Source organism: Macrotis lagotis, chromosome 1 (genome assembly GCF_037893015.1).
Source record: "Macrotis lagotis isolate mMagLag1 chromosome 1, bilby.v1.9.chrom.fasta, whole genome shotgun sequence".
In the NCBI taxonomy this organism is placed as follows: Eukaryota; Metazoa; Chordata; class Mammalia; order Peramelemorphia; family Peramelidae; genus Macrotis; species Macrotis lagotis.
In genome coordinates this window covers 433,652,336-433,667,821 of record NC_133658.1, presented here as the reverse complement: position 1 = coordinate 433,667,821, position 15,486 = coordinate 433,652,336, and the positions used below count along the sequence as shown (strand labels likewise).

General features: G+C 39.4%; 2 pseudogenes; both read right to left on the bottom strand.

Moving 5' to 3' along the window:
* Nucleotides 1-2,564: 2,564 nt before the first annotated feature.
* LOC141518834 (serine/threonine-protein kinase 25 pseudogene) lies at nt 2,565-4,341 on the bottom strand (annotated as a pseudogene).
* A 9,762-nt stretch (nt 4,342-14,103) lies between these two features.
* LOC141504338 (general transcription factor IIH subunit 4 pseudogene) lies at nt 14,104-15,260 on the bottom strand (annotated as a pseudogene).
* Nucleotides 15,261-15,486: the final 226 nt, after the last annotated feature.

Below are 15,486 nucleotides of genomic sequence, written 5' to 3'. Positions count from 1 at the left end.
CCCCCCACTCCCCTTCCCTTTCTCCATTCCCCCTCCCCTTTTCCCCTTTTAATCCTTGAAAGGTTAGATGTTTTATAATTTAATGAGTATGTGTAGGTTGACTTTAAGCCAAGTCTGATGAGAAGAAGATTCAGGTGTTTCTCATCTGTTCCCTTCTTCCCCTCTATTACCATAGGTTTTTTGTACCTCTTAGTTTAATGAGATTTACCCCATTCAATCCCCTCCCTTCTCCCGTCTCTTTCCTGTCCCCCTTTTTAAGGAGGCAGTGTTTTTTAGATCATTCTTTCTAAGTCATAGAAAATTCTGAGTGTCTGACCCTTCTAGTTCAGTATATTCTATTGAATAGAGTCAAAATTCCTGAGAGTTATTAGAGTCTTTCTCCCAAGTGGGGTTAAAGTCTCCCAAGTGGGGTTAAAGTCAGTTACATCTCTTTAGATAGCAGTCTCATGGATAGGTCATGAATGTCCATCATTTCTGTCTAGGTATATTCTCTCTGTTAGAGTTAAAATTCTCAAGATTTATGAGAATTTTTATCCCCATGCTGGGATGCAACCAGTTTCAACTTATTGGGTAGCATTTTTTCCTTTCACGGCCCCCCTTTTTTTTTTTACTTTTTCATGTGTCTCCTGAACCTCCTGTTTGATGTCCAAATTTTCTGTTTAGCTCTGCTCTTTTCATCAGAATTTTTTGGAATTCTTCCATTTCGTTAAATGTCCATCTTTTTCCCTGGAAGAGAAGGCTCAGCTTTGTGGGAAAGTAGATTCTTCACTGCATTCCAAGCTCCCTTGCTCTTCGAAATATCTTGTTCCAGGCCCTTTGATCCCTTAATGTTGATGCAGCCAGTTCCTGTGTGATCCTTACCATGGCTCCTTGATATTTAAATTGTTTCTTTCTGGCTACTTGCAGGATTTTCTCTTCTATCTGGTAGTTCTGGAGTTTGGCCACAACATTCCTTGGTGTTTTCATTTTAGGATCTTTTTCTGGTGGGGATCGATGTACTCTTTCAATAACTACTTTGCCCTAAATTCCATGATATCAGGGCAGCTTTCCATCACTAGATCCTGTAATATTAAGTCCAGGCTTTTTTTCTCTTCAATGTTTTTAAGAAGTCCTATAATTTTCAGGTTGCCCCTTCTCGATCTATTCTCGAGGTCATTGGTTTTGTTGATGAAGTATTTTACATTTTCTTCTATTTTTTCTATTTTTTTATTTTTTTAACTGACTCTTGCTGTTTCATGGAGTCATTAGTTTCTTCAGACTCCATTCTTTTTTTAGGGGGAGGAGTTTTCTTCATTAACCTTTTGCAACTCCTTTTCCAATTGGTCAATTCTACTTTTGAAAGAGCTTTCCATTTGACCAATTGATGTTTTGAGAGAATTATTTTCTTTTTTCATTTGCCCAATTGAGGATCTGAGAGAATTATTCTCATTTTGTATTTGTCCAATTGAGGATCTGAGAGATTTATTCTCCTTTTGTATTTGTCCAATTGTACTTTCTAAGGTTTTGTTTTTTTGTTGCAAGGTATTAATTGTCTCTCCCAAATTTTTAAGCTCCTTCCTTATTTCTTCAAGGAAGTCTTTCTGTGCTGAAGACCAGATTGTATTCTCCTCAGAGGTTCTAGGTTTCTATGAGTTAGGGTCTTTTCATTCCAAGAATTTTTCTATGGATCCACCTTTCCACTGACCCTTCTACATTTTGCTAAGACCTTGAGTTGGGGAGGGGCTGGTTCACAGGGGCTTGGGATCGCTAAAGGCTTTATTCACTGAGTGCAATTTCTCTGGCTGGCCAGTAGGAGGTGTTGGTTGCTTTCTCTGGAGTGTCTGTGACCTTGATTGAAGCCTTGTCCCTTTGCTTGAAGGGAGGAGTTGGAGCTATTGAATTCTTTTGTCTTCAATCAATGGTGCTCTTTACCCTGGCCTGAGGTCATTCATCAGCAGGGCTGGTTCTTCTGCTCATACACCTGGGCCTGAGGCAGAATTAGTTTGCAATTGTTTGTTCAGGGAAGAGGTCTGAGCTGTAATGGGACTCTGACCTTAGACCAGAGGAGCTCAGGGATGATGTCCCCTGCTCTCCTGCACTGGAGCTCTCCCCCTAGACCTGTCTGCAAGCTCCCGGGGGACAGTGCCAACACCAGTGCCTCTACTCCCGAGTTGACTCAAACCCCTGCTGTCTAGCCCCACCACTGACCCAGCAGGTCTGGCTCTCAGGCCCTCAGACTCCCGGCTCCAATTCAGCTGCTAATCTGGTTGATCGGGCCTGATCTTCCCTCTGAGCCCAGACTCCCCCCCCCCCCCCCCCCCCCCCCCCCCCCCCCCCGCCGAATTCAGCCAATGCTGCTGCCAGAGACAAATTCTGAGGTAGATGTTCTTTCTCCTGGCTTTTCTTTCTGGATTTTGTGGGTCGGATTTCTTTTTTCTTTTCTTTTTTTCAGGTCATTTCTTTATTGAAAGTAGCCGATCCCTTTCAATGCTCTTTGAAAACCAAAATCTTTATCTTCGAATACTGAAGGAAACAAGTGAAGGTTCTAGTTTTTTAACCAAAAAAACCCCCCACCAAAATCCCCTTTTGGGGTGATTCTGGCATGCAGAGGAAGAAGACGAGGGGTCTGATTAAATACCACAAAGGCATCTACTATCATCACAAACAAGACAAGGTCTGCACCCCCACAGGAGGTCTGGGGGAAGGGGGCTCCCTAACTTGTGCATCCCCAACCGAGGGAGCAAACAGGGCTGCCCCTGACCCCCTTCCTGTCGCCACAAATGTAGAGCAGCAAACCCCGGGTTGGGGCAAGAGTCCCCACCTTTCTCTAGAACATCAGAGACCGGGGGCTGGAAGGGGGAGCCATGCCCAGCCGCAGGGAGGTGCTGGCGTCATCTGGCCTTTCACGAGCTTTGATTAGAACGGGAATAACAACAATGACGATGACACGACAACAATGTCTCTCCACCAACTGGTTCCAGAGCCAGCCGTGGGGTCCCCAGAGGCAGAGCACAGGGGTATGAGGTCAGTTCTCAGAAAGGGGGGGAAAAGGCCCATCACAGGCCTCCTTCCCCGAGCCAGTCAGCGTGCCGAGGTCAAGTGGTTCCTGCTATGGGAGAACCTCTGGACACCGTCCACCAGATGTGCTATAAGTCTGTCGGAAATGCCGGGGCAAGACTCCTCAGCCAGGCTGAAAGCATTCTCCAGCTCCTCCTTGGCACCCACGTTCCCTCCAGTCTGCTTGTGCTTCTCTTTGAGCTCTCCGAAGACTGGCCGAACGAGGGTGGTGAGGCACTGGGACCGTGGCTGCCGTTTGATGGGCTCTGCTGGCTTCTGGGAGACCTACAGGGCCATGCCTTTGTGCAGTTTACTGTGGGGGCTCGGGAGAATGGTTGGGGGGGAATGTCCAGATGGGGCCCTGGTCACCATCCTCTGCATCTCCATCAATGTCAGAATCCTCAGAGCTGGAATCTTCGCCCCGACCCTCCAACTTCCAGCGCTTGTAGCAGTCAATCAGCTCTGTGAGGAAGGAGGTTTTCTTGGTGTAGCGAGTGATGAACTTGTGCTTGAGCAGTTCCCTGGCTGCGGGTCTAAAGCGGGGGTCCTTGTTGAGACAAGCTTCCACAAACTCCTTGAAGGGCTTGCTGTGGTGTCCCTCCAGGGTGGGAGGGTTGTTTTTGGGGATCAGAAACAGAACCCTCATGGGGTGAAGGTATGAGTTGGGAGGCTCTCCCTTGTCCAGCTCAATGGCTGTAATTCCCAGGGACCAAATATCCGCTTTGAAGTCATATGCAGACTGCTTGATGACTTCTGGCGCCATCCAGAAAGGGGTCCCCACAAAAGTGTTCCTCTTGATCTGAGTGTCCGTGAGCTGCCCGGCCACCCCAAAGTCAGCCAGCTTCACATCGCCTTGCTCAGAGAGCAGCACGTTAGCGGCTTTAATGTCTCGGTGGATCTTCCTTTCAAAATGAAGGTAATCCAAACCCTTGAGGATCTCGCGCAGGGTTGTGGCAATGTAGGTCTCCTCCAAAGGCCCCGGCTTCAGCAGGTCCAAGGCAGATCCACCACCCAAGTACTCCATGATAATCCACAGCTTGGTGCTCTTCAGGTAGGAGCCATAATAGTGGGTGATGTAGGGACTGTTGCACTGGCTGAGGACTGTGATCTCCTGCTGGATGTCCTTGATCTCGTCCTCGGCCTCTTCTAGGTCGATGATCTTGATGGCCACCACCTCCTTGGTGCGGTTGTCGATGCCCTTGTACACCTGCCAAAGGAGCCCTTCCCGATCCTCTCAAGCTTGGTGAAGAGCTCCTCGGGGTCCACCCGTGAGTGCTGGTTCACGAAGTCCCTCAGGTGCGCCATGGCCAGGCCTCGGGTGGACTGCGACTCCTCACCTGCGCCAAGGCGCCCCCCGGGGGTCCCAGGCCTCAGCGCGCCCCGCCTCCGGGGGCTCCCATGGAGGCCCCGGTGCCTGGTGCGCCGTGCCTGGTCCACGGTGCTCGCCCCGGCCCGCCCGGCCCGGCTCCCGGCCGCTGGAGTGAGAGAAAGCTGGGTCGGATTGCTTTTAAGAGGTTTGTTTCATATGATAGATGGGGAAAAGATTAGGAGACTTTAGAACTGTGCCTGTCTTCTCTCTGCCATCTTGGCTGGAAGTGATAAATGGCACTTTTAAAGAAAATAGTCATGATGCAACAATAGTAAGGAGATCACAAGATATGGGTGTATATATAAATAATATATATGCACATAGACATATAAATATATGTATATATACATATATTTATATGTGGTCAAGGCAGGAATGCAGGCTAGAGTTAAGATAAAAAGTACAGGAAGGGAGTATGCAGAGGCCAAATGATTCATTGATTGAGGCATGGAGAAATCCTAGAGAATTGACTGGAGATGCTGAGAGATTAAAAAACTTTCCCAGTTACTTAGCTAGTAAATCATGAGGAGGTTTTGAACTGTGATATTAAAAAGATATTTAAAAAAACCATTCAACATCTCAGTATCCTTCCAAATTGCCCTTTGGAAGGAATGGAATAAAAGGAAGGAGGGAATAAAATAAATAAATAAATATGGATAAATTTTTTTTTAAGTTTTTGCAAGGCAAACGGGGTTAAGTGGCTTGTCCAAGGCCACACAGCTAGGTAATTATTAAGTGTCTGAGACCGGATTTGAACCCAGGTACTCCTGACTCCAGGGCGGGTACTTTATCTACTACTCTACCTAGCCGCCCCATGGATAAATTTTTTAATGGATACATTTTTTAAAAGCCTTTAAAAAAATCAAGTGAGGAAACCAATAGCAAACACATTAAATGCAGCAGAAAATAAAATGCAAACAATGCAAGTTAAGTTGAAAAACAAACTGATGAAATAAATGAATTTTTGGAATAAAGAGAAAACTTTCAAAAATCCAACAATAGACCTGGAGAAATGTTCAACTTTGTTTTATTTATATCCTTGTAAGAATGGCATAAAATATATAAAATTGATTCATTTTTGTGGTAGCAAAGAATTGAAAATTGAGGAGATGTCCAATCATTGAAGAATGGCTAAACAAGTTATGATATATGAATGTAATGTTATACTACTGTGCTAGAAGAAATGATGAGCAGGCAGATTTCAGGAAAACCTGGAAGACTTACATGTGAGCAGAAACAGGAGTAACGGCAGCACTATGTGATGATTGATTATATGGACTTAGATCTTCTCAGCAATATAGTTATCAAAGATAATTTCTTTTTAAAATTTTTATTTTGTTTAAGGCAATGGGGTTAAGTTTCTTGCCCAAGGTCACACAGCTAGGCATTTAGTAAGTGTCTGAGGTCAGATTTGAGCTCAGGTCCTCCTGTCTTCAGGGCTGGTGCTCTATCCACCATGACATCTAGCTACCCTAATCAAAAACAATTTCTTTTTTTCCCCTTTCTTTTCTTTGTTTATTTCTTTTTTAAATTTTCATCCATTTGTACATGCATATTTTCAAGTTACAAAATTTCCCTCCACTCTTCCTTCCCACCTCTTTCCCTTCAGTAGGGAACATTCAGGTTAACATTTTACATACATATTGTGTCAAACATATTTACAAATGAGTAATTTTTGGCATGAGGAATTAGGATTAAGGGGAAAAATACATAAGAGGTAATTTTTATAAAGTGTTCATCAGATTCGGTAGGGGTGTTTTTTTTTCTCTGTGTGTTTTGTTTTGTTTTTCTTTCTCTGGAGCAACAAAAGGTCCTCTTCCTCTGGTTAGGGATAATGTAGTTCAAAAGACTTTTCTTAAAAAATGCCACTTATCTATTTGAGAATGCCTTGATTTATTTTGTGTTTCTTTTAATGTTTAAACTCTCTTGGGCTTTAGTAATTTCACTTGTTCTTTAATAATTATCCAGGACTAAATTATCAGTCTAATACAGTTGTCCTAGCTCTCTGGACTGTCGATAGGAGTTGTTTCCATCAAGGTTGTTCATCTCATAATGTTGTTGATGTGAACATTATTCTCCCTTCACTCAGCATCAGATCCTGTAAGTCATTTCATGTTTCTCTAGAGTCTGACAGTTATTGTTTCTTATAGAACAATAGCATTCCATAGCATTCATGTACCATAATTTGTTTAGCCATTCCCCAATTGATGGGCATCCCCTCAATTTCCAATTTTTTGCCACTTCAAAAAGGGCTGCCTTGAATATTTTGGAACATGTAGGACTTTTCCTATTTTTGGCAATTTCTTCTGGTTGTGGTCCTAGAATTGGAATTGCTCAAAGGCTTTTAACAATTTTATTGCTTTTAGGGCATAGTTCCATATTGCTCTCCAGAAAGGTTGGATCCATTCACAACTCTATCACCACTGAATCAATGTCCCATTCCTCCCACATCCTCTCCAACATCTTCCCTTTTTCTCATTTGGGCTAATCTAATAGGTGTGAGGTGACAGCTCATTGTTGTTTTAATTTACATTTCTTGAATCAGTAGTGATTTGGATCATTTTTTCATATGATTATATATAGCTTTAATTTCTTCATTTGAAAACTATCTGTTCATATGCTTTGACCATTTACCAATTGAAGAATGACTTGTGACCTTATAAATTTGATGCAATTCTCTATATATTTTAGAAATGAGACCTTTATCAGAACTTCTGGTTGCAAAGATTGTTTCCCAGCTTTTTGCTTTTCTTCTAATTTGGCAGCATTGATTTTATTAATGCAAAAACTTTAAATTTAATATAGTCAAAACCATTTATTTTGCAGTATATAATGTGTTCTTAATTCTTGTTTGGTCATAATTTTATTCCTTTTCCATAGAGTATATTTTGGACTTTTATAATTTTATATATATATATACACACACACATACATATACATATATATACATACATACATATATATATATATATATATATATATATATATATATATATATATATACACCATAATACCATAATATTGCTCTTTATGTCTGAATCCTGTACCCATTTTGACCTTATTTTGGTATAGGGTGGGAGATGTGGATCTATGCCTAGATTTTGCCATACTATTTTCCAGTTTTTCCAACAATTATTGTCAAATAATGAGTTCTTATCCTGGAAGCAGATGTCTTTGGGTTTGTAAAATAGTAGATTGCTGTAGTCATTTACTGCAGTTTCTTTTGAATCTATCCTAATCCACTGATCCACTACTTTCTTAACCAGTACCAAGCAGGTTTGATGACTGCCTCTTTCTAGTATAGTTTTAGATCTGGTAGAGCTAGGCTACCTTCCTTGGATTTTTTTCATCAGTTCCCTTGCTATTCTTGACCTTTTGTTGCTCCAGATGAATTTTGTTACTATTTTTTTCTAGCTCAGTAAAGTAGTTATTTGATAGTTTTATTGGTATGGCACTGAATAAGTAATTTAATTTGGGTAGAATTGTCATTTTTATTATATTAGTTTGACCTAACCATGAGCATTTGAAAATTTCCAATTATTTAGATCTGACTTCATTTGGGAGTCAAAGACAATTTCAAAAGATTAATGGAAAATGCCATCCACAATCAGAGAAAGAGTCTGATTCAAGCATACTATTTTCATTTTTTTTTGCTTTTGTTCTGAATTTTTTTTGCAATAGGACTAATGTAAAATATGTTCAATATGTTTGCACACGTATAACCTATATTAAATTGCTTTCTGTCTTGAGGAGGGTGGGAAAGGGGAGAAAAAATTGGCCCTCAAAATGTTATAGAAAATAAATCTTGAAAACTATCATTATATGTAATTGGAAAAAAATACTATTTACCAAAAAAGAATAACGTATAATATTATCACTAAATTATAAAAAAGAAAAATCAGGATTGTACTCAATTCAGGTCATACAATATTTAGAGAGATAAATGTGAATATTGTATTAAACTAAGAATATTCAATTTGATTGGAAACCCTTTGAGTGAGAGACCATCTTTTTTTTTTTTTTTGCTTTTTTTTGTCTTCCCAGTGTTTGGTAGTATTTGGTACATAGTAGACACTTAATAAATGTTTATTAATTGATGAGTAGTAAGTGCCAGACATCTCATTTGATTCTCACAACAGCCTTGAGAAATAAGGTGCTATTATTATCTTTATTTTATAGTTGAGGAAACTGAAGTAAATCAAGGTTAAGTGACTTGCCCAAGGTCATATAGCTAGCATCTGAAACTGAATTTGAAGTTTGCTCTTTTGAAGTCAAGATCCTGTGTTTAACCCACTGTCCCATCTATCTGCTTTAGATTCAAATATGTGTAACACTTGTGATAGAGACTCTGAAAAGATGCATTGGGTCTGAGTTTATGCTAGAGGGTTTCCTCTTTTCTAAATCCTTGCCCCATTCAGACAGCTGTAGTCATTTCACAGTCTTTGTTGTTCATTTAGAGTCTGACTCTTTATGACTTCATTTGGGGTTTTCTTGGAAAAGATATTGTTTTGTCATTTCCTTCTCCATCTCTTTATAGAGATGACGTTCTAAGGCACATAGTGTTAAGTGACTTGCACTGAGTCATATAGCTAATAAATAGAGCAGGATGGTGATGTTATGGTAAGCACATTAATTGAATTTGAGAGACAGGGGCTGTGCTAAGTCACCAGACTCACTTTTTTCTCTAGAACCATCTAGGTTCAGTGGCCAGATATGAATCAGGATGACTGGAGATGGCCCTGGATGTGAGGCAATCAAGATTAAGTTATTTGCCCAAGGTCACACAGCTAATAAATGTCAAATGTCTGAGGTCATATTTGAACTCGGGTTCTCCTGCTTTCCTGGTCAGTGCTTTAATCACTGCACCAGGAAAACTGGGTGGCACAGTGAATAAAGCACTGGCAAGGGAGTCAGGAGGACTTGATATCAAATCTGACCTTAGGTACTTGCCACTTACTAGCTGTGACCTTGAGTAAGTCACCTAACCCTGATTGCCTCACATCCAGGGCCATCTCCAGGAATACTGACTCATATCTAGTCACTTCTGGAGGAGAAAATGAGACTTTTATAGATGGAAGAAAGCAAATTGAGTCCATGAAAAATAAAGTTACAATCCTTAGTAGGTTTTGTCACTTATGCAGATTCTTAGTTTGCATATTTTTGAGTCTTTCCAAAGCCTCAGCATGTTGCACTGATGATCATTCCTTCAATCAAGCAACAAGAATGTATTAAGAGACTTCTATGGACCAGTCCCTATGCTAGACATTTGGGATAAAAATACTGTCAATGAAAGAATCTCTCCAATCAAGGAGTCTATATTCTAATGGAGGAGATAAATACACATACAAGTATATAAAGAATAAATATATAGACAATAAATACAAACCAAAAAAAACTTTAAATAAAGGAGGACCAAGGAAGTCTTCATTTAGTACATTATGCTTGCTTGACTTTCATTTTTGAAGTGAGAGTGGTATTCTACCAGGCAAAGTGAGGGGAAAGCTTATTCCAAACATAGGGGATAGTCATTCTAGGCTCAGAAAAGAGAAGCAGAGCTGTGTGTGTGTGAAGAGCAGAGGAGAAGGACAATTTCCAGGAATTCAGAATGTGGAAGGGGTAGAGATGTGCAAGAAGGCTAGAGAAAGATATATTGAAACTAGGTTATTACATACTTTAAAAGTTAAATAGAGATTTGATTTTATTTTTGAGACAGGGAGATATTAGAGTTCATTGAGTAGAAGAGTGACATGGTCAGTTCTTTGCTTAAAGAAACTCATTTTAGCAGTAGTCTGGAGGATAGATTGGAGTGGAGAGATATGAGTCAATGAGAACAGTTAACAAAATGTAAATTAGGGGGAATGGTGGTGCCTATCTTTAATACCTGCAAAGGGAGACATATCAATCCACTGAGACTTCTAAGCTAGTAAGGTTAAAACTGATCAAGTGTCCACATTAAGTCCAGCACAATTGTAGTGAGTCCCTGGAATCTGGGGGGGGGGGGCTACTTGGCTAAGTAACAAAGACATAAACAACCCAGGATGGAAGCAGAGTGGGTCAAAACTTCCATGATGATCATCAGTGGTATAAGGTCCACGAGTGTTTACTACTTGTCCAGCCTGGATGAAATAAGAAGACTCAATCTCAAAAAATTATGCAAGAGGTTTACTGTTTATGTACTGAGAAGGTATAAAGTTTGAGAAATTTTACAGAGGTAGAAATTATGAGATTTGGCAACAGATCATATCTATGAGTTAAGGGAGAATGGAGAGTTTAAGACTATCAAAAAATTGGGAGACCAGAAGAATGGTGGTATTTTCAATAGAAATAGGGAAATTTGGTAGGAAAAATAAAGAGTTAAGCTTTGGACATGTTGAGCTGAGATGAAGACATATATTTTGAAATGTTCAATTTCAAATGAGCTGATGGTAGTTCAGGGAAGAACCTGGGAGTGAATATAGAGGTCTGTAAGGCACCTACATATAGAAAAATCATTAAACTCATGGAAGTTGATGAAATTGCTAAGAAAGGGAGAGTATAGAAAGAAGACCTAGGATAGGACCTTGGGGAGCCCTATAAATAGGGGACATGGTTCAAATGATAAACCAACAAAAGAGACTAAGAAGGAGCAGTTCAACAAGTAGGAAGTGAATCAGGAGAGGAGAGTGTTGCAACATTCTAGAAAGAAAAGAAGCTTCAGGTGGAGAAAGTGGTGATTATCATTATCAGATGCAGCAGACAGAATGAGAAAGCTAAGTACTGACTCTCCATCATTGTTGCCCATCATGTTTTGCTTATTAGGTAAAGCACAAATCTTTTTGCCACTCTGAAGGAAGAATCTTTTGTCATTTTTTCCAAAGTTTTCTAAAGAATTTAGCAGTTAGTACTTGCTGCTATGCAGAGCCACTTCTTATGGACAGCCTTCCCTTGTAGACCCATTCTATACCTGAGGGAGATATTCCTGAGCTCCCTTATCTTTTTTTTTAGGTTTTTGCAAGGCAATGGGGTTAAGTGGCTTGCCCAAAGCCACACAGCTAGGTAATTATTAAGTGTCTGAGGTCGGATTTGAACTCAAGTCCTCCCGACACCAACGCCTGTGCTCAATCCACTGTGCCACCTAGCTGCCTAGAGCTCCCTTATCTTGAACCAACTTGTTTGATTGCTGCTGTCATTCCCTATGTGGTATTGAACAAAGATCCTGATCCAAATTTCTACTACATTTCCTGTCCTCATAAACTTGAAATACCCTGCCTCTCATTTTCTAAGTGGGTCTTGTTTCCAAGACTAAGTTAGGTGGGAGTGAATTTCATAGTCTGATATGATCTGTCACTTATCACAAAACATGCCAGCATCTTCCATGGGTCAAAAGATTTCCCATTACCTCTCCAATTGTGATATTAGCCTATAAATCTCTCAGGAGATAGCTAGGTGGTATTATTTAATTAAGTTGGGGTTGCTCATAAGATGGGAGATGAGACTAAGGAGGAACTAAGCTCTTTCCAAACATTTCTGGGTTTTGGAGAAGAAAAATGTTTTATATGTATATATATATATATATATATATATATATATATATATATATATAATGTACATATATGCATTTAATAATAATATCTCAGTAAAATTTGAAACAGAAAAGCTCATAGTCTTATAAAAAGTAGCAAAATCAATAACATGGGAGATTTTGACATCTCACTATCTGAATTTGATAAATCCAAGGAAAAGATGAATAACAAATTGCAGAGATAGCTCTAGTAGATATTTAGGCAAAGCTGGACAGAGAAAACAAATAACCTTTCCTTTTTCAAATACAAATGTAGGCCCACATGAAAACTAAAAAAAGATTTATTAAATAATATCTGAGTAAAAGAGGAAATTATAAAAAAACAATCATAGATTACATCAAAGATAATTACAATATACTGCACATCAAAATCTATGGGAAGCAGCCAAAGTAGAATTCAGAAGCAATATTATTGAACTGAATGCTTTGGTTGGTAAGAAAGAGAAACTTTAGTTGTCTGCTCTTAAAAAAGAATACCAAAAAATCCTGGGAGAAGAACAAAGACATACATATACCAATAAAACACAGAAAGAGAGGACTGAACAGAGATGAATACAATTAAAAAGTAAGAAAAAAATTAAATGGTGAAACTTAAAAGTTTTTTGACAGGACTAATGAAATTGGTAAATAGTTAATAAATCTATTTCTTTAAAAAAGAGCTAATTGAATCACCTAAATGAGAAAAAGGAAAGAAATTATAGACTCCTACATTGAGAGTTTGAAAGAAAAAGAGAAGCTATCTAATCCAACTCTTATTTTTACAAATGTGAAAACTGTTATGTTTGAGTTTATAATCCTGAATTCTTTCCACACTACCATTCAGCTTCAAAACATCTCAATAAAGGCAAAAAATGATCAGAGATTATTACACACAATTCTGTGATGAGTGGCATAATGTAATTCAGAGTAATGGATTCAGAGTCAAAGAAACTGAGTTCAAATTTTGCTCCTGACTATCTGTAAGACCTTGGTCAAACTATTTCACTTCTGTAGGTGAACAATTTCTTTAACTATAAAATGATAACACTGAAGTAAGTGACCTCTAGATTCCTTTCAATGTCTATTTGACAAAATATAAGGGAAAGCTGTATTTCTCTGGTAGAGGGAACTCCTGGATAAGGAAACTCTTTGTTCCAATCTGGATCAATGTACTTTGTAATTTTTAGTTTTTTAAATGTTCACATTATTGTTAATGTTTTTAATGAATAAAAATTTGTTTTTCTAACATAATTTTAGAGAATGATGTGATAACTGAGAAGTTAAGTGACAACCAGGTTAAATTTCTGATGGTACATGTCAACATATCAAAGATAGGACAAGACACTCTGGTTTTCAGGTGGTGCTCCATCAACTGTGTGTGTCTGTGTGTGTGTGTGTGTGTGTGATGTGTTATCAAAATAGCAAGGAAAAATAACACAGGACATTAAAAAACTGTTCTCCAAAAAAAAGCATTAGACCCAATAAATAGACCCACTCACAGCTCTATTTTGCCATCAGGTTTAGGCTATAGTTTTTAAGCTTTGAGAGAGGATGGACTATAGAAGAATCTCTTTGCAAGCTCTTGAAATAGTCAAGGGAAGAGATGATGAGAGATTTAATTAGGATTACATGGCATGAGTTGGGCAAAAGAAAAAACAGATTTGAGAGATGTTGAAGAGGTAGAATCTACAAGACTTGACAACAAATCATATTAGAGGAGAGGGAAAGGAAATAGTTAAAGGTTGACTTGCACATAGGTATGAACTTCAGTGACTAGAAGGCTGGTGATACCCTGAACATAAATATGAAATTATTTCAAAGTGAATTCCACACTAATGAATTTATATCATCTTTGCAAATGTATTAACTGTGAAAGATCCTGATGTAAATGATATTACATTAGAGCATCCAAAAAGTCCTGTAAGTCCTATGGTCCAGTAACCTGGAAAGTAAAGATCGGAACAAGTATATACCTATTTCTCCACTGACAGATACTTTGGGGAGATACAGTTTCCATACCGGAAACTATCAGACTGCATCTCCTGTGCTGCTTCTGGGATGTCTCCATCATTTCTATTTCTGGGGGGAATGGACCTCTCCTGCTTCTGGGGTCTGAAGACTTCTCTGCAACCTTTAAATCTTTCTTATCTGCAATTTTTTAAATCTTTCTCAATCTTTTTCTGTGCCTTTCTGACTCTTTTAAAACCCTCTTAGCATCACTATGACCTACTAGAGTCACCATCATAAATCATTTAGCTAGGTCCTTAAAGACCAGTTCACCCAGCTCCTGGGTATATGATATTAGTAGCTTAAAGTCCACTTAGGGCAGGGACCTATTGAATACCAATACCCTTAGAGAACCAAGACTGATCTCTCTCCTACTACCAAAGTCAGATCTGATTGGTGATCATATGGGGCCATACTGAAACTGTTCCAGAATAACTAGATGCACTCTGAGAAATAAATAGATGATCTGCTGACCAATGGAACCATTTTAGCAATGGCCTCTTGCATACTTTTCTGAGTGATCTGTGGGCTACTGCTTTCTTGGGGAATCAACAGAACTTCCATGAGCAGAGGGCAATGAGAGTCATCTGAAGTTCTAATTCAGGGGAAGCATAGAGCTGGTATATTCTTTCTACAATGAAGCCTGGTTCATGAAAGTCACTCCAGCATCAGTAACACCTGAGGATAAATTCATTGCCAAGAGAAGGAGAGAGCATTATGGAGGATTTCTCTTTCTTTGGAATACCAATTCAACTCCTGGAGAGACTGAGTAGGGAATCAATCACACCCTTCACAGAGTAATCTTTGCTGAGCATAGATAAACTGAAGTGGAAGAGGAAGGACAGCATCTCAGCCAGGTCCATACTCCTGTTCTGGGTAGACAGCAAATTGTTCAGTCAAATATGACTCTTCATTACCCCATGGACTATGGGGTTTTCCTTAGCAAAAGTACTTGAGTGTTTTACTGTTTCCTTCTCCAGTTCATTTTACAGATGAGTGAACTGAGGCAAACAGGGATAAGCGATTTGCCCAGCATCCCAGGGTTAGTGAATATCTGAGGCCACATTTGAACTCAGATGTTTCTGACTACAGATTCAATACTCTATTCTCTGAGCCTCTAAACTGCAGATACTGTTGAGAAAAGTACCAAAGCTGGGTAGTTGTATCTAGCAACAAGAACTTGAAGCCAGCACAAATACTGCAGAGTGGTCTCATCTCTCCTCTCCTTTTCTCTTTATTTCCTCTACTTTTGTGTCCAATGACAGAAACATGGTGGGTATGTTTGTCTGGGCCCATCTGATTGATCATCTGATCAAGTCTAATCTCTCACAAAAGAAAGCAACAGGAAGGTTCCAGTGAAAGATGGTAAATGATGAGGTCCTGTGGATCCTGAGGGTACAGTGTATATACCAGATCAGCAGACCACACAACAACCCTGTGCTTTCCCCAGGGGCCTTGTTAAATTCTTCCTTCATCCATCATGCTACATCTGCTTAGAACAAGCTTGTTCTGGAAACAGCATTTATATCACCAT